The sequence below is a fragment of the Malus domestica genome, chromosome 17 (genome assembly GCF_042453785.1).
Source record: "Malus domestica chromosome 17, GDT2T_hap1".
Lineage (NCBI taxonomy): Eukaryota > Viridiplantae > Streptophyta > Magnoliopsida > Rosales > Rosaceae > Malus > Malus domestica.
This window is the reverse complement of record NC_091677.1, coordinates 22,203,973-22,224,442: the sequence shown is the minus strand read 5'-3', so window position 1 is coordinate 22,224,442 and position 20,470 is coordinate 22,203,973.

Here is a 20,470-nt window from a genome sequence, read left to right as displayed (position 1 = left end):
ATTGACCCGGTCTGCGGCTGATATAGGTGGAGACGATCCAATTTCCCCACTCGCCCTCACTCGCGGATGCCATTCTCCTTTCAAATATGCCCTACAAGTTTTTGGCTCGCCTGCCTTCCTTTTTTCAAATAATTTTTACTGGGGGTCCCCCACAAGTTTTGGTATTTCATTTATTTTTTCTTTTCCAATTTTCTGGTATTAGGCTTTCTGTTGATGTTGTGCACCAATGCAGCCGTTGCGTACCGGTCACATTGGCCACACGTTTCTTTTTTATCTGTTTTTTTTTTTCTTCCAATTTTGTTATCAGGGTTTCGGTTGATGTTTTTCACCAATATGACCCTTTGGCTACACGTTTTTATGCTTTTCTATTTTTCCTTTTTTGTTTGTCCAAAGGGGTACAAAGTCCTAACCACAGTATTATTTGTGGAACTCATATAAACATCAACGAACCAGAGGGGCGGTACCTCCACTTTAATTATTAAATTAATTTAATGTTGTTTAATACATACACCTGTTAAGATTTTTTTTGTCTTTTATGCAAAGGAGATTGGAACGTTCCAACTCAAATTTCTCTTTCCATAAATTAAGTGAATTTAGAGCATATCCAAATATGTTATTTCAACTTGCATGACCAGTTTTATGATCGTTGTACGACAGAAATAAAATGTGCACATGTATGTAGAATTATCAGAATGACAAGCCAAGAGTTCACATTCAACTACACCAATATTATCACAACTTGGTAATTACCATCTACACAATCATTTAGGTGTGAAGTTTTATCACAAAAAATCTCGGTGTTATTTAGACTCTCTCCAACCCTGGGCTAAATGCCAAATTCCCCCTATTCCCCCCCCTCAAACCCAACCCAAGCCAAATCTTTGGGCTACAAGTCAAATCTCAATTGAGGGCCAAATTCCCCATAAGAAATAGCCCAGAAACGCGTGGACTCTCTCTTTCCCAGCCCACTCTCGGCCCGGTCACTCGCGCCACTCGTCCCATGTGAGCATTAGCCTTCAGCGCCCGACAGGGTAGGACCTACTGTTAGGGCCGCTGTCGGAAGCAATTATGAGCCCAACGGCTCTTTTGTTCATCAGACAGTTGGCATTATTGGACCGTTGGTTGATCCAAAGGTCCAGATTCAAATTTATTTATTTTTAAAATGTTATTTTAAAATGCATTGAATCCAACAGTTGAGATCGAATATAATCAAATCTGATGGTAAAAAAAAAAAATCTAACGACCCAAATTTAAATCCAACGGCTAACATAATTAAAAAAAATTGAAGGCTTGCTTTTGGAAAGATTTAGTGATTTTTCAATATTTATCGGAATTTAAATATTTTTAGATTAAAATGTTCATAAAATTAATTTACGATAGTCTACATAATTTTTTTTAAAAGTGAATTTAAGAAAAAAAATTAGCCTAAGTTTATTCTTCAATAATCCCGGGCTAAATTTTTTTGCCAGAAAAGTTGTTTCTGGGCTAAAAGCTAAATTTTCCGGGCTAAAAAATTTGGGTTTTAGCCCATGGGTTGAAGATGGTCTTAGAGTGGAGTTAAGATATTTAAATGATTACTTATCTTTTTTGGTAGGACCGATGTGAGATTCAACACGCCCCCTCATGTGGAATCCAATTAGTGGGTCACAAATGAGAGATCCTCGCATCAGCAACCACGTGGAGGCAATAGAGACTTACCCTACACACGGGGCCAAGGGCTCATTTTCAATAACACAATTATTGTTTCCAACTGGGTAATTATTACTTACACAATACACAATCTGTCAAGTGTGAAGTTTTATCAGTATTAGTTATAATGAAGTTAAGATATTTAAACTATTAATTATCTCTTAGAACGACCAATATGAGATTCAACAATGTACAATTGTGAAAATCAACCTTGTGATGCGCCCGAGCTACAAGGACAAAAACAGTAACATTTTGCATAAAATGCATATACGTGACCGAATTTAAAAATTTAGCTTGTTTACATACTTAGATGACTACATGGACAAAAACAGTAGTATATTATCCATAAAATGTATGAAGTTGATTGCAAAAGGAATGCAAGGGTATAATGGTATTTTGGATATCAATGAACTGAGGGGGAGGGTGGGTTGTGGTATTAAGGGGTGGTTTGGGAGTGAGGTGCTTAAAAAAAAAAGCACCAATAAAAAAAAACTGTGAGGGTTTTAGGTGTTTGGTAAACTAAAAAAAAAAGGTTTATTTTGGAAGCTGTTGTGAGAATAAGCTGAAATCAAAGGAAAAAGCTGAAGCTGCTATTTGCAGCTTTGGAAAACTGGTTTTTTTTCAAAGCACACGGAGCTACAGTGCTCTTTTAATGAAAAGACCAACTATCAGACTGTTTTTTTTTTCAAAAGCACTTTTACAAAAAAGTTTACCTAACACTCTGCTGCTTTATTTCACAGCCGTTTATTTTCACAGCACAACCACTTATTCTCACAATAATTTTTTTTCAAAGCACAGCAATATCAAACCAGTCCTAAGTTTTAGGTTGAGAAAGTTTTGTGTATACCGTTCCGGTCACATTGGCTAGTATTTTTTGTTTTTCTATTTTCCTTTTTATTTGTCCAAATGAATCTTTAGTACCCCATTCGTGCCAGCTGCCACGTACAACAAAGCCCTATATATACAGCTACTCCCGCCAACCCTCTCCTCATTCACTCACCCTCTTCTCTTTTTCTCAGTAGACTCAATTTCTCTTTCCTTCCCTTCTTTTCTTGTCTCCTCCCCTTACTTTCTTAGCTTCGTGTAGACTAGCAGCTGCTCCTCTTGTTGACCATCGACACTGACATTATGCTCAGTAACCGATGGTTGTTAATGCGACTTAGGACCCAATAGTTGTTTCGGCTGAGCATTCCCCTCCTCCTCCCTCTTTTAGTTTTTTGTAGACTCACTCCTGAGTTTACAGAAAGCTAAGAGAGAGGGGAGGAGGGGAATGCTGACAACCACTGGCTCCTGACTCGCATGAACAACCTTTACTGAGCAAGATGTCGGCGTCGATGGTCGATGGTCATGGTCGATGGTCAAGAAGGGGAGTAGCTTGCTTAACTGGAAATCATATTGACCAGAGTGGCTGTATTCTTTCATAGCTTTCAAGTATTCATCGTGCCTTTTATTTTGTTTATTCCAGCTTTCTAAACAATTACCCCGAAAATAGTCGGATTCTTAAAAATATGATACGTTAGGGAATTAATGTAGGTATTTTTATGAGCTTTATAATTGTATTTATAGAACATTATCGACTCCAAATAATGTCTCATTCTACTAAATTGTTCGTATTACTTAATTTCTATCATCCTATTTCCGAGACATCACAACTCTTAAACTTATTTTAGGACTTTAATCTTAGAAATAAATACCATTATTTTCGTATATTTTATTAAATTAGTTGATACTAGTAAATAACTTAAATGTTACAAGTAGACATTACTTGGTTTATCTATTACAACTTTCATTTTTTATTTTGTTTAAAAGTTAGCAGGAAATTTTAATTGAGAGGTAGTCAACCTCTTCTTCTCTCTGTAGAGTCAGTCCACTTCTCCTTCCTTACGTTCTCCCTCTTAGCTTTTTCTATAGACTCACTCCCTCTCCTTCTCCTTTTTCTAAAATGGATGCTCGTGAAAATATCATTCTTCTTCCTTTTACGCAGCTAGTTTCTTGTATTTTATCATGTATGTTCGATTTTCTTACTCAACAGAAGGACCACCGTTTCCTAAGCAAGATGTTGCTTGGGTGATCAACAAGGGAGAGCAGCTGCTGAAGTGAAAATCATATTCACCAGAGCCACGGTAGCCTTTCATAACTTTCACGTATTCATCGTGTCCTTTATTTTGTTTATTCCAGATTTTTCAGCAATTACCTAAAAGTAGTCGGGTTTTTAAAAAAATTGATACATTAGAGAATTAATATAGGTTTTTTTTTATAAGTTCTAGAATTGTATTTACAGAACATCATCAAACTTGAATACATAATATTTATTTTCAATTCACGTAACTTGTCGTATTACCTGATATCTTTAATCTTATTTAAAAGTTACATGAAACGAAGAGGAATATTATGTATTTAGGTTTGATGATGTTCTGTGAATACAGTTTTAAAATTTATAAAAAAATACATATAAATACTCTACCGTATCCAAGTTTTAGAAACTCGGCTAATTTCAGGTAATTGCTAAAAAAATTAGAATAAATAAAATAGAGGGCACGATGAATTGGTGATAGATAAGGAAGAATACCGTTGCTACGATGAATATTATTTCCAGGTCATCAACTGCTCCCCCTTATTAATCACCGATGCTGACATCTTGCTCAGGAATCCGGTTATTTATGCGACTTAGGAATATATGGTTGTCCCGATTAAGCATTTCTCTCTGGCGCTCCTTAGGTTCGGTAAGAAAATTGAGCGTACATGTTGGAATACAAGAGACTAGCTGCGCGCGTAAATGGAAGGAAGAATGATATCGAAACGAGCATTCATTTTAGAAAAGAAGAAGAGAGAATGAGGAAGTGAGTCTATAGAAAGCTGAAGGGAGAGAGGAGACGGTTAGAAAAGCATATTATGTATTCATGATTGATAATATTCTGTAAATACAATCTTAGATCCCATAAAAATACATCTATTAATTCTCTAAAATATCCAATTTCTAAGAACCCAACTATGAGGTGATTGCTGAGATAGTTGGAATAAACAAAATCAATGGCCTATAAGCCACGGCCGAATTCAGACTTTCTAGACAGGTTTTTTGTTCGAAACTCAGTTATGTGATTTAAGGGTTTGTGGAAATTCAGACTTTCTAGACAGGTTTATTGTTCGAAACTCAATTCTGTGGTTTAGGGTTTGTGGGAAGTCGTCTTAGAACCAGGATCCTCTCTTGAGCAGTTCCTTAGGGATCCTGCAATCATGTCCGTTCATCGTATATCTTACGGTCAAAATTATTTAAATTTTAAAATTCAAATATAAATAGTACTTAATGAAAATTGATCGCATAATATAAAATGAACGGACAAGATTACGGAATCCTAATATTCCTAAGGAACTGCTCAAAAAAGCATCCTGAATCGTCGTCTTACAAATCCTACAACTTGAAAAAACCCGATTAATTCAACAAGATTTAGCTTCAAAAAATCCTACAACTTGCTGGAAAACATGATCGAAGGTGACAGAGAGATGTTGGTGGGATGTGAAGGATGATGTTTGATGGATGACAAGAGTGTATTTAATGAGATAGAGTGAGGTAGTGTATTTAAAAAATTAAAAAGAAATGATATCTGACCATGCATGTCTCCGGTTTCAGACGGGCAGTGGCGCTGACAAACAATGACGAGGGCAGTGGCGCATACTGCACAAGGCCCTCTATTTATACCATCAGTTAACATTTAAAATTTTCACTGTTTTAAGCCTAATATGTCTGTTTAAAATTTCGATTTGAGTTTTGCCGGCAATTACGTGTTCTTTAAAATAAGTATTATTTAAAAATAATAAAATAAGAGTAAAAAGTGAAAGGAAAATTAAAGTGAAAGACATACGTAGCATTTCAAAAATATTTTAATAATTTTATTACTACTAAGATTAAAATAAAATAAATTTTGTGATGAGATGTTACATGTAGAGTGCTAATACAATTCTCATTGTTATTTATAGCTCTTTCTATTTCTTTCAAATTCTGTATGCTATTTTCTCAGGAAAATTGACGAAAAGTCAAAATTTTAGTCCTAAAGTTCCCGCAGTTTTAACCCTCACGAGCCTCCGAAGGTCAAGTGCAAAACCAAGGTAACGAAACCCATACGTTATATCGGAACTTAACTTTCGAGTCTATTGGTTAGGATCCAAATCATCTTAATATCTGGTGTTGTATAATGCATACCATCTGTGCAGATCTACCATCCCAACATCGACTTAGAAGCGGGAGCTGTTGCTGAACCGAAATCAAATTCATCACAGTATGCTTCCATGTCTTTCAATGCATCTTTATAGCACCGTTTATTTTTCTAATTCCATTTGTGAGATGATATGGTGGCGATCAATTGTCAATTTAGGACAAAAATCATCCTAAAGATAGTCAGGTTCTTAGGAATATGATGCATCAGGGAAAGCAATAGAGATATTTTTATGTCCTCTAGGTTTATGTAACGAAGATTATAGATCCCGAATGCATAATTTGCATTTTTACATAGTATGCTCTTCCTACCACCTGATTTCCTTTGTCTTATTTATTAGACATAGCCCTAAGTTTTCTGGATTTTGCCCTAGGAATAAATGCTGTATTTCTAGTGCATTTTATGAAATTGATAGGCAGTGGAAAAAATCTTAAAGGTTATGAATATGCATTATTTGGTCTTTCAATTACAACTTGCATCTTGTACTTTTATTTTAAAGTCATCAAGAGACTGTAATTGAAGGGATTGAGAATCCACGAACTTTTTTTTTTCTTCATTTTTCGGGTATCATACATAAAATGAAAAAGGTATGATACCCCAAAAATGAAAAAAAAAAAAGTTCGTGGATTCTCAATCCCTTCAATTACAGTCTCTTGATGACTTTAAAATAAAAGTACAGGATGCAAGTTGTAATTGAAAGACCAAATAATGCATATTCATAACCTTTAATGTTTTTTCCACTGTCTATCAATTTTATAAAATGCACTAGAATTACAACATTTATCCCCAGACAAAATCCAGAAAACTTAGAGCTCTACTATGTCTCAAAAATAAAATAAAAAAGGAAAGCAAGAATGCGAAATTATGTACAATCTTTTATTACATTCTTATTTAATTGATTACATTCCTATGTTGTTTGTGCTTACGAAAAGGCATATCCCGTTGAAGGTAGGGTCGAAACCGAAACTGCATGGTTAATCGCTAAAAGATGTTTTCTTGTGCGGAAGAAATTTCATGAAGTTATAGCAGTCGGTATGGAACTGGTCGTAGGAAAAGTGCACTTACTAGTATGATAAAAAATTTGAGTTTTGCATTAGGCAGTTGTTGAGATGCTCAGACAAAAGCGGTGAAAAATTATCAAGGTGACACAAATAATGGGGATGAGGTAACAATTTTCTTTTTTTTTTTTGTCAGCACCTACTTTTATTTTTTTGAGATAATTATTTTTTTTCCCATTTTATTTGTTTTAGTTGATGTGAGCAAACAGTTGGTACCTAATTTTGCCCAAATTCATCACAAGGTTCAACCATCACAAATGTTGGAAGGTTGTGAAAATTTGCCCAACATACTGAATTATTAAGTGTGTTTCTAACGTTGTTCCAAAGGAGACGACGTTAAAAGGTGAGACTGACAAGTAGAGTGGTTTATTTTATAGAAGTCAAGTTGAGTATGCAAGGAACTTCAGATTGATAAAAGAGATTGGGAAGCTATGTTCATGAAGGTTGACGACAAAGCATCGCCGAACACACAAGCTTTTTGTAGGCACAAATTAAGGAAAGCGACAAGAAGAAGAAATCTTTTATGTGATGAGGCACCTCGAACCTCAGTGAAGACGAACCTAGCATCACAAATTGGTTTGGGTACATATAATTATTAGGTTATCTTATTAGATTTTTAAGATGTACCCCTTTTTATTTGAGAAATAAAATTTAATTATAATGTTTCATTGATTTATGAAAAAAACATAATTTAACAAAGCACTTTAATTAAATAATAGAACTATATATTAAACAAATAAATCTCGAATAGTTACAACAATGCCGTTTAATATTTACTTCTCATTACTTGGGCTTTAATTAATATAATTGCAGATTGCATCCGCTCTATTAATTGAACATAGCACCAATTAATTAAGTTTTTCTCTTTATATTGTTCTTTTACACTTTCTGAACTTACAGTTATGTGAATTAAATCTTTGAAAATATATGTGCCCCGGTTTGAATCCCCAAGCATGGTGTCGTAGGTTTGGTATATGCGTTCGAGTTCAAATCTTTTTTCTCATAAGTTATATGAATTTGGAGTATTCATCAACTTACATGGTCGGTCTTATAATCCTTGTGCGACATAAATAAAAAGTGTACATGTACAGTTGTGTATTAAAGTCGAGATCTTGATGCTCCCAAGATACATGAACAAAAATAGTTACACTATTCATAGATTGTACATAAGTGATCGGATTTAGATTCATAGATTGTCTCTGTTAGACTAAAAACTTGAGGGTTTTAGAAAATTGGAGGTCTTGTGCGGTAACACTATGTGCACCATTCTACTTAAGTTAGGGAAAATAATACTAATACCTTTGGATTAAGCCTAATGAAGTAGGTTCGAGGTTCATGGGTGGTCTTGCTTTAAGTTGATTATAGAAGGAGTGCAAAGGTATTACTGGTTTTTTGGATATTCAGGATAGAACCACCCGTAACTCAGCCGGGGGGCGGGAAATGGTTTTTGGATATTTAGGGTGTGTGAATAGTTGACAGAGAATACTTTAGGGGTGTGATATTCACACACCCTATTTTACTTCTCACACATACCTTTTTAATTTTCAACCGTAAGATTGGATGAATTGAAGAATATCAACTGACATAATTTATCAATGGGTGTGTGAGAAGTAAAATGAGATGTGTGGATAGCACATCCCATACTTTCTTGTACCGCACACATAAATTGATAACCAAGTGTTATTATATAAGTAAATGAACACTTCAAGGCACTTGCCATTTGGTATGGTTGTGAGTTTGCTAAGTCTATGGGCTTGCATAGAATTATTGTTGAATCAGATTCTAAAGAGAACATTTCTGCTTTGGCTCATGATATGTCCTCTGGCCGCTAGGAGGCTTATCCTACGTTGACTAAAATCTTAAGGCTTAAGGATATCTTCCAATCATGCCGCTGGTCTTGGGTTCCGAGATCGGTCAATCTGGCGACGAACCGCTTGGCGTCGAGAAGTAACACGGAGATGTGCGGGTCTACTTGGATTAGCCGTCCCCCATCGTCGTTGGTTCATATTTTGAACAAGGATGGTCTCCCTTGTCCCCTATAATTGTATTTTGGTAGTGAAAGGGGTGAAGCTTGGCACTTGGTGCTGTGTCTTTAGTCTGTACTCCCATCTTCACTGCTTTCTATTTTTCTCCTCTGGTTGTTGCCTCCTGGTAGGCTTCCTTGTGTTTTAGCTCTGGCCCTGGTTATGAATTTATCCAGTTTCTCAAAAAAAAAAAAATTGGACACATCAGCACTTCAACTCAGTGGGTAACCAAAGGTTTAGTCAGCTATATGACTCGGTCCACTAGGCCTCTTGACTTGGGCTGGATCTTGTAAAAGTTGATGGGGCCTCAACGTGGGTTGTGTCAAAGCTTTTACACACTACAGTACTTGAGAAAATAAAATGTTAGGATTAGATGCAACATGCGGGTTTGGAACCCAAGTGATTGATTTAGGTTGTATGTTATTTTTTTTATGAACTATGGTGTGGCTTAAGGTAGCTAGAGTAATGTACAAACATTGTTCTCGTTATATTTTAAAAAATCTCTCCATGTTAGCACGTGTGTTATGATGGATAAAATCGTAATAGCAGATGGAATTTAACAATGTTTTCAAGGAGACAATAATACGATATCTACTTGAATAGGGTTAATTGAATTCCAGATTTCCAATTGAGGAGTAAGGAGGAGGTGGGTCCCAGTGACCCTGCCAATGGGTGTAGGATTTTCTCCCTTCCTATTACCATCCCATTACATCCCCTCCTCTCACTCTTCTTTTTGCCTTATTTTCTATATAAAATTTTCAAAACAAGATATAAACATGGCGTAATTGCAACCGTTTAAATAAGAGGTGATGGAAGGGGGGAGAGATTAGGAGGGGAGTTCCTACTCCATAAAACTTGGACTCAGCAAATGTCACGCCTGTACAACAATTGTTGATGGCAGATCACCGACTGCTTAGAAGCCGGACTTGTCTTTGTTTTATAGGCTCAGGCGCAGACTGCGTGTCTGGCTCTGATATGGACAAGGATTGTCTGCCCTCCATTTCCAGTGCCCTCCCCGTGCCCTCCTGTTTGTGTAATCACGGTTACGCCACGTCAACATTTTATATTACTATTCATTTTTGTCTCATTATATATATAAAAAAAACAATATAAAATGTTGACGTGGCTTAACCATGACCACACAAAATAGAAGAGCACGGGGAGGGCATCAGAAGTGGAGGGCAGACAATCCTTATCCCTCTGATATGCCATGCTGCAGGCTATAGATGTCCTAAACCCTTTTTTTGGAGCTTTGTTTTTTAAGAAAACTAATGAAATGTTTGAAAACTTTGAGTTTTAATCATAAAGACAAAATAAAAGGTAAAATAAATAATATCATAATTGATATTTTAGTGTAAAAATGTAATTTTTCGTTAAAATATACAGTACTGAGAGGTTTTCTCTAAAATTTGTTTGTTTTTGTTGTTTGGGGGTAGGGGTAGACACCCCCTAGCTAAGACTAAGACTGGACAATATCAGCTTTTGTCCTACGATTTTGGTACGATGTAGGCAGCTTATCTCCTCAGACTATGACCTCGTTGCTTTGGTCTGTGGCTGATGGGTGGACACGTCCAATTGATACAAATTCGTTGACTATGATGGATCAAGAGTGGAGCATTACAATGGCCGTGATTTCGTTCACCTGCCAAAAGATTTTGCATCTATGGAGTTGCTTTTTTATTTTTTGGAAGGAAAAGTCGACATCATTAACTTGAAAAATTATAAAGAGTTATAACGAAAAGATCATAGTACTGTTTATTTTAACGAGAATTCACATTTTTATACTAAAAAGTCAAACTTGATACTATTTATTTTACCCTTTATTTTGTCCTTATCGTTAAAACTCAAAGTTTTCAAGTCATTTTCATTAGTTTTCCTAAAATTATATTGTTTGTTGAATGAGAAGGTCCAGAATAACATTTGGAGGCTCCTCAATCCAAACTACAAGCCTAAACAAGAAACATGTTTAATAGCCGATCCTTGGCATAAGGTCATGCTTGGAAAGACCTTTAGGAGTGGTTTGGGAGTGAGGTGCTTAAAAAAAAAACACTCATGAAAAAAAGCTGTAGGGGTTTTAGGTGTTTGGTAAACTAAAAAAAAAGGCTTATTTTGGAAGCTGCTATGAGAATAAGCTGAAAAAAAAAAAAAAAAAAGCTAAAGCAGCTATTTACAGCTTTGGAAAACTAGTTTTTTTTCAAAGCACACAGAGTTACAGTGCTCCTTTAATGAAAATACCCACTATCAGACTGCTTTTTTTTCCAAAAGCACTTTTACAAAAAAATTTACCAAACACTCGGCTGATTTATTTCACAGCCGCTTATTCTCACAGCAGCTTTTTGTCAAAGCACAACAATACCAAATCAGCCCTTAGTTACACTGAGCCACCTAAGACTAAAGGATTTCGAGTGTTCAAACTGGAGTGTGATATTGATGCTGGTCCACAATGGATGAAGGTTGTTGAACTTGGTGGTCGGGTATTATTTGTGAGCAACCACCATTCCGCCGTATATTGTACTCTATGGTCAAAAGGTAGAAAAAAAACAATATTTATTTTGACTTTGATTACTCGTGTTATGACTCAACCGGATGTAACTATGGAATATTTTCCTTCACAAATAAGAGTATTAGGCATTTTAGTTGCCCCAAAAGTCGTTCTTGGTCGCAGTTGTATACCACATCTTTATGGTTCGTACCCAATCTTTGATAGGCTAGTTTAATTAAATTTTGTTTTGTTTCCTTTTTTAGTTGGAAATATTTGCTTTTTTATTCTTATTCTTATGAAAATCGTTTACTTCTCATACTTATATGCACTTAATACATATATAACTAATGTGAATATATGTATTTAATACAATCTCTTTTATAAGCTAGATAAATTTAGAGCATCTAGATATTATATTAATTTGCATGGTTGATCTTATCATCCTTGTGCGGTATAAATAAAAAGTGTATATGTACAATCGTGAAAGTCGAATTGTGATGGTCCCGAGCTACATGAAACAAAATAATAAAATTCTAGACAAACAGTATATATGTGACCGGATTAAAATATAGAATACAGTAGCGTTTAGTACAATGCAAAAACGTCATAGAGCCTTGCGCTCTGTTCTAGCAAAACCATTCCTGATTTCATATATAAAATGAGGTACATGAGAGATGTAGTCTTTGTACTCTTTTCTAGCAGCCAAACATACAAAAATGGACTTAAATTAATGAGATCCCAACAAAAGTAGGCTTTTTAGCTAAAATAATCACTGAGATTTGCATAACTCATCACTTTGATACCTAAGATTTGAAATCAATAGAAGTGGTCTTTGAGTTTGTCTACAAGCAATCATTTTGGTCATTCCATGAAAAATTGTGTTAAATAAGGAGCAAAATGACAAAAATACCCTCAATTTAATGAACAATGACCAAATGATTTGACAAAAAGTAAGGGTATTTTTGTCATTTTAGCATTATTTAATGAAATTTTTTCATGAAATGACCAAAATGATTGATGGTAGACAAACTCATGGACCACTTTTATTGATTTCAAATTTCAAGGACCAAAGTGAGAAGTTATACAAATTTCATAGACAATTTTGGCTAAAAAGCCACGAAAGTATTAGGCAGGATAGAGATCGCATTTACATAATTATATGTGTGATTTAGTACCGAGTAGGCATGCATCCCATTGTCCAATTAAAGCACAGCTTAAATTTTGAAAGAGAAATGATAAAGCAATAGAAATTCCAATTCACACCTAAATAAGGAGATCATCATTCGCCATTATTTATACCGAGCGAAGAGAGACTTACTTGCATCTTAAACGTTAAGATGTCATTAGTTATAATAGTATTTTGAATTAATTACATATTATTTTGTTGTTTAATTTTTCTTCACGATAATAAATAATTGGTTTGAGATCTCACAACAGCGACATCGATCATGGCAATTTAAATTTGCGTACCTGTAGTAATGTTATGTACTATGCATTGATATATATATACACACAAACACACACGCACACATATATATGTGCATATATATATATATATTCATATGCAATTGCAATTTTGTGTAAATAATTGAGAGATGAAGTCATTATTTGCTGTTTTGAGGATCATGTATATATTCATATACAATTGCAATTTTGTATAAATAGTGCAACCTTGATGGATAATGTTACTGTTTTTGTGTAATTTTTCTTAGCCTCCGTCTGACTAACACCTAGTGCAACCTTGATGGATAATGTTACTGTTTTGTGTAAATGTAATGATAATCATGTTTCATATAGTCTATTTTCCTAACAAAGACATATCAAACACTGCAAGAAAACACGGCTACTGGGACAATATTTTATGCGAAGCCCAACAATTGTAACATTAGATCATGAAGCATCGTTTCACCTATTGAGCGTAACTTGCACCTGAAAATCGCCATGCTAGGCTCAGTAACCATTTGGATTATAGGTCTCATTCTGTCGCAGTTTTCGATATGCCTAAAAGTACGACAATACAGATAAATAGGATTTACCATTATAGTAATAACTAATCTCCGAGCTCAAAGACAAAAACCAAGACAACATCAAATTGTTGAGAAAAATTTCAGTGTCATGAGAATATGTCAAGTACACTAAGTGTTGAATACGTAAAAAAAATTTAACAATTTATATTATAACACTTTGTATCCTGTGCCGTTTTCGTGACACACTGAACACTTCCTCTGAAATGGGCACATTGAACACTTCCTCCAAAATGCCAGCTAATGACTTACCTAGACGTGAGAAGAACTCGTTGAGTTCTCCTAACAAGTCTCCAAGACCAAACCCCCGATCATATACCAAACCTAAAACTAGAAGATGGAATTCAGTACACACAATCTATCTAATGGAACTGTTAACTACGTTGCAAAAGATAAAAGATTAGTTCAAAAGAAGATGATATAGAGAGAAACAAGAGAGAGATTGAAAAGAAAAAATGAAAGCTCTTGAATTGATTGATCTTTATGATACAATAGGTCTAGCATAATATGCAAACACACATTACACCAAATGTTATAATGCAATTCGTAGATTCTTTTTTTTTTTTTAAGTTTCCAACTAATTGAGTTATTACATTTTGTTGTACCAAACATTGTTCCTGATAGATTTTCAAAAATCTCTCCAAATTATCATGTGTGTTATGATGGATAAAATTGTAATAGGAGAACTGTCAAAATCGTAATTGGAGATTGAATTTAACAATGTATTTAAGGAGCCAATTATACCATATATACTTAAACAAAGTTGAATTGAAATCCAAGTTTCCAATTGAGGTGTGAAGAGGAGGAGGTTGGCTACACGTTTTTTTGTTTTTCTATTTTCATTTTTTGTTTATCCAAAGGGGTACAAAACAGGTCATGGCCCGGAGAGGACAAAGACGACGTTCTCGGCTCCCGGTTCAATGCCGCCTCATACGCCTTTTTTTTTTCTTTTCTTTTTCTCTATTTTTTCAGGAATTGCTTTCAATAACAACACCAAGCATGCTCCAACAATTTTGGTCTAGCAATAGGTGGCTGCTTCGTTGTTTTGGTTTGTATTGTGGGAGAGCAAGGTGCCGGCCAAATGTGAGGGAGAAGCTGGAGCTTGGTTTGCAAGAATAGTAGATATGTTGGTGTTCGGTTAGAGAGGTAAGAATGATTAAAATTTTAATCATTAAATTAATTTAATGTTGTTTAATATATACCCCTCTTACGATTTTCAGTGTTTTAACAAAACTCCCTAGATTTTAAGAAGAGAAATTTTATTTGAGCTCAAATAACTTCATATGACTTAAAACCAACTTTAAATGTGGATTGTTTTTTTGTTATTTTTTTGTTTATAATTATTTCATAATTATCATCAAGTAAAAGTTGGAATTAACAACAAAACTAAAATTTATGAATAAACTCACATTTAGTAATCAAACCTACTTCGCTCAATATTTATCATACGTTTTCTAGTGTGTTAATATTGCCTATGAAAATATGTTGTTTCGACTTTCATGGCTGGTCTTATGATATTTGTTTATGCAAAGGAATCTGGAATGTTCGAGTTCAAATTTCTCTTTCCATAAGTTAAGTGAATTTAGAGCATATCCAAATATGTTATTTCAACTTGCATGATTGGTTTTACAATTCTTGTACGACATAATAAAACGTGCACATGTACAATTGCGAAAATCGAACTTGTAATGCGCACGAGCACATGAACAAAAACAGTAACATTTTGCGTAAAATGTATATACGTGACTGAGTTAAAAAATCTAGGCTAGAGCTAGGCTTTTCATTTTTATAATTGAGTAGACAACTATCAGAAATCAAACCATTTTGGTATCCGAATAAGTTGGGTGCATACTTTGAAAAAATTTATATCAGAAATTCCTAGTTATCAGAATTGCAAAATGCCATTCTGACTTTCATTTTAACTTTTGAAAAAACATTCAGATTCAAAATATTTGTGTACATATTCAAAAAATTTATTGTCGAAAATTAGAAATCCATTCCGACTTAACTCCTAGTTGAATCTTATTATTTAAATCATAAAGATATCATAAGAGTTGAACTCTAGCTTACCTGAAATAAATAATTTCATCTTTATCACAAACCGAATGTTGTATCCACCATTAGCTATTCATGGTTGGAACATAAAAAAAAAAATAGAGATAATTAGTAAGTGATAATCATTTGACACGAACAATTCATAAGTTAGTTATCATTATCCATTCTATTTACGGAGCTATTTTCCTCTTGTTTGTCTTGTACGCCTGTTATTCTTACTGTAGAACCACTGGAGGATGGGGAGGGGAATGGTCAGCAAGGTCAACAAGTAAGCCGCGATCAACAGGGGCGGGGCGACCGTGGCCGTCATCAACAAGCACGCGGTCGTCGTAGACGAGATCAACAAGATGTCGGCAAGGGTGGCAAAAAGCGGGAGTTGTTGCTGAACCGAAAATCAAATTCACCACAACAACAGTATGGTTTAGGGTTTAAGTGTTTTTCAATGCTTCTTTATAGCATTGTCTATTTTACTAATTACAGCTACCGCAACCATCACGTCCCCCATAGAATACCTTCATACACAGCTCCATCTCTAATATAATTATGGTGGCAATCATTCATTGATTTAGGTCAAAAATCATCCCAAAAAATAGTCATGTTCTTAGGAATATGATGCATCAAGGAAGCAACAGAGATATTTTTATGGGCTCTAGGTATTTATTTACATATTATTATAGATCTCGAATGCATAATGTGCGTTTTTTTACCCTAGTATGTTGTTCCTACTACCTGATTTCCTTTGTCTTATTATTTAGACATAGTAGAGCCCTAAGTTTTCTGGATTTTGCCCTAGGGATAAATGCTGTAATTCTAATGCATTTTATAAAATTAACGGACAGTGGAAAAAATCTGAAAGATTATGAATATGCATTATTCGGGCTTTCAATTACAACTTGCATGTCTCTACTTTTATTTAAAAGTGATCAGGAGACTGTAATTGAAGGGATTGAGAATCCATAGACCTTTTTTCATTTTTAGGTGTATCATATATTTTCTCATTATTAGGGTTGCGAATTAAAATGGTACATATTAAAAATAAAAACATTATGATACACCTAAAAATGAAAAGAAAAACAAAGTTTTGTGGATTCACAATCCCTTCAATTACATTCTCCTAATGACTTTTAAATAAAAATAGAGAAATGCAAGTTGTAATTGAAAGAACGAATAATGCATATTCATAACCTTAAAGATTTTTTCCACCGTACATCAATTTTATAAAACGCACTGGAATTACAGCATATATCCCTAGGGCGAAATCCAGAAAACTTAGGGCTCCACTATGTCTCAAAAATAAGACATAGGAAATCAGGTAGTAGGAACAACATACTAGGGTAAAAACACAAATTATGCATTCGGGATCTATAATATTTTGTAAATAAAGACCCAGAGCCTATAAAAATATCTCTATTGCTTCCCTGATGCATCTTATTCCTAAGAACTTGACAATGTTTGGGGTGATTTTTTACTTAAATCGACAAATGATCTCCACCATAATTATATCACAAATCACATATTGAACTGTGGTACAAAGGTAATCTATAGGGGACGTGATGGCCGCAAAAGCTAGAATTAATAAAATAGATGGTGCTATAAAGAAGCATTGAAAGACATGGAAGCATACTGTTGCGGTGGTGAATTTGATTTCCGGTTCAGCAACAGCTCCCACTTCTTGACCACTGCCACCAATATCTTGTTCAGCAATTGGTCCCCTTCTTGACCACTGTTGTCGACATATCATAAAGGATCCTGAAAGAGTCCGCATACCATTAATCCTGTTATTTTTGCGCTCTGCATTTTTTTTTCACCGACTTTAAATTTCTTATCACACTAGCAAATCTTATACATATATCTTAAAATAAATTACAAATATTGAGTCTAGGATCAACAGAAGCAATTACGACATTTCAGATATGGGATAAAATACATTTTCATAGTTGGAAAATGATGCTAAAGCCTCTTGTGTTTCAGAAGGAAGTATATCCTTGCAGTGATGAGAGTTGGGAGGAATTGAGAAGGGTGAGAGAGTGAGGCGTGAAGATTGCAGAATGAATTGGGAAAAGATGAGGGTCTCAAGGAAGTATGAAATGATTTGGAATTGGGAAGGTGGTAGTGTTATTATATAGTGTTAGAGAAGCGAAAGGTTGTAGGGTTTTCATGTCTCAAATTACCTGACTCTCACTTCCCAAATTAACCTTGTAATGACCTATGAATATCCGCTAAAATATGTTGTGTGATCGCATAATTTGGCATGAGTAGTGGGGATACCTTGGTAAAAGAAAAGAGGTGAGGTTGGTAGGTGAGAGTAATGGGGATATCTTATTCAGTACGTACTATTTTGTTGTTTTTTTTATCTACTGCATTATTCACATCAATGCGTTTCGGGTTGGAAAGATAGAGAGGAGAGGGCTCGGCCTTGTTAGTTGTCACCATCCCAGAAACAAGCCCTTCACTTTCTGGGGCACATGAAAGTTGCATAGCATACAAACCCCCAATAGACATGCCCATTCAATTCAACTTTTTGTCCTCTCTCTTCCTCTCTGGTAACCTAGCTACATCCATTGTATTTTTTCAGTTTGCTTGCTCAATTGCTTTCTAGGAAGAAATTAAACATTCGATCAACAAGGAAAGTAATAATAATGATTTGTAGATGAAGGTCATCTCATATCTGTCCATCTTCTTTCTTGTGCCCATAGCTTGCACCCACCTCAGTATATCAACATATCGAGGACTAGGGAATAGCGCGTACTGATGACTAATTACATGTTCGATTGAAATTTCTTTTCATTAAGATCAATGAAACAAGATGTATCTCTAGACCATCCATAACCGAAATGCAAAGTAAATCAAAGCTCTTATATCTGGGTTCAATCTTTTTATTGTTGGGAACACAAATCAGTCTTCAAAATATGTTAATTACTTGATCATATTTTCCTTATAATTTTGGGGTATTTTGATATGGGTCCAAAGTAACTAAAAATTGGACCTATTTCAAAAGTCAAAAGTCACTAAAAATTAGACCTATTTCAAAAATATGTTTATAAAATTGGACCTATTTCTAATTTTTCCTATAATTTTTCAGTTTTCAGGCTAATAATATAATAAACATTCTTCATTACACATTGAAAATGCTAATTTACTTATTGTCTTCCATTTTTTTTAGTGTCAAAGCGTAATTAAAATTGTAAATTTAATTCTCGTTTGTCAACAGCCTAGCCTAGGATTTAGCCAACTGGTTTCACACTAACGACCTCAACAATTTGGAAGATATTTGAGAATATGTATTCTAAATTATTGGAAGGTATCTCTATGGTTTAACACCGTCAACTTATTGGAAGATATTTTTATGCTCCCGGTGAATTAGCTCTATTTTCCAAATTTGGCAGCTATGTCAAGAGAAGGAGAAAATGGTATTGATTCCCCTCGATTATAGGAAATTAAACAGAGAGTAAATGGTAAGTTTTTTTTTCTCCAAAATAAATAATTAAATGCATAAACATAACCAAAATTACAGAATCACGTAATTTGAATTGAATAAAAACTGTTATTAGTACTTCAAAAATCTTATTCTACATTCTTCACAAATATATATATATATATATATATATATATATATATATATATTTTAATCATAAAAAATTTGGAATGAAAAATATAATTTGTGGAGTGCTAATAACAATTTACATTTTTAATTTATAGTCCATTTTCCTAACAAAGACATATCAAACACTGCATGAATAAACGGCTACTGGGATAATGTTTTATGCGAAGCCTAAGAATTGTCACATTAGATCATGAACATCGTTCCACCCTATTGAGCATAACTTGCACTTGGAAATCTCCATGCTAGGCTCAGTAACGCTATGGATTATAAGTCTCCTTGTGTCGCAATTTTCGATAAGCCTTAAAAAACGAAAATACAGATAAATAAGATTTACCATTATAGTAATAACTAATCTCCGAGCAAAAACCAAGACAACATCAAATTGTTGAGAAATTTTTTAATGTGCCGATAATATGTCAGGTACACCAAGTGTTGAATACTTAAAAAAATATTCAAATATTTGTCTTATAACACTTGGTATACCATGTCATTTTCCTGACACTGAACACTTCCTTTGAAATGGGCACACCGAACACTTCCTCCAAAATGCCAAAATGCCAACCAATGTCTTACCTAGATGTGAGAAGAATTCGTTGAGTTCTCCTAACAAGTCTCCAAGACCAAGCTCTCGGTCACAGACCAAACCTAAAAGGCTAAAACTAGAAGATGGAATTCAGTACTCACGATCTATCTTGTGGAACTGTTAGCTACATTGCAAAAAATGAAAGATTAGTTCAAAAGAAGATGATATAGAGAGAGATTGAAGGCTCTTGAATTGATAGATGTCTCTGATACAATAGGTCTAGCATAATACACAAACACACATTACACCAAATGTTCTAATGCAATTTGTAGATTTTTTTTTTAACTTTTCAACTAATTAAGTTATTACATGGGAACTTTAACGAAAAGGTTACAGTATTGTTCACTTTAACGAAAAATCACATTTTTACACTAAAAAGTCAATCATGTTACTATTCATTGTACCCTTTGTTTTATTTTTATATTAAAACTCAAAATTTTCAAACTTGTTTCATTAGTTTTCTTTTATTACATTTTGTTATACCAAACATTGTTCCTGATAGATTTTCAAAAATCTCTACAAGTTATCATGTGTGTTATGATGTATAAAATTGTAATAGGAGAACAGTCAAAATCGTAATCAGAGATTGAATTTAACAATGTTTTTGACGAGACAATAATACCATATATACTTAAAAAAAGTTGAATTGAAATCCCAATTTCCAACTGAGGTGTGAGGAGGAGGTTGGCCACTTGTTTTTTGTTTTTCTATTTTCATTTTCTGTTTGTCCAAAGGGGTAC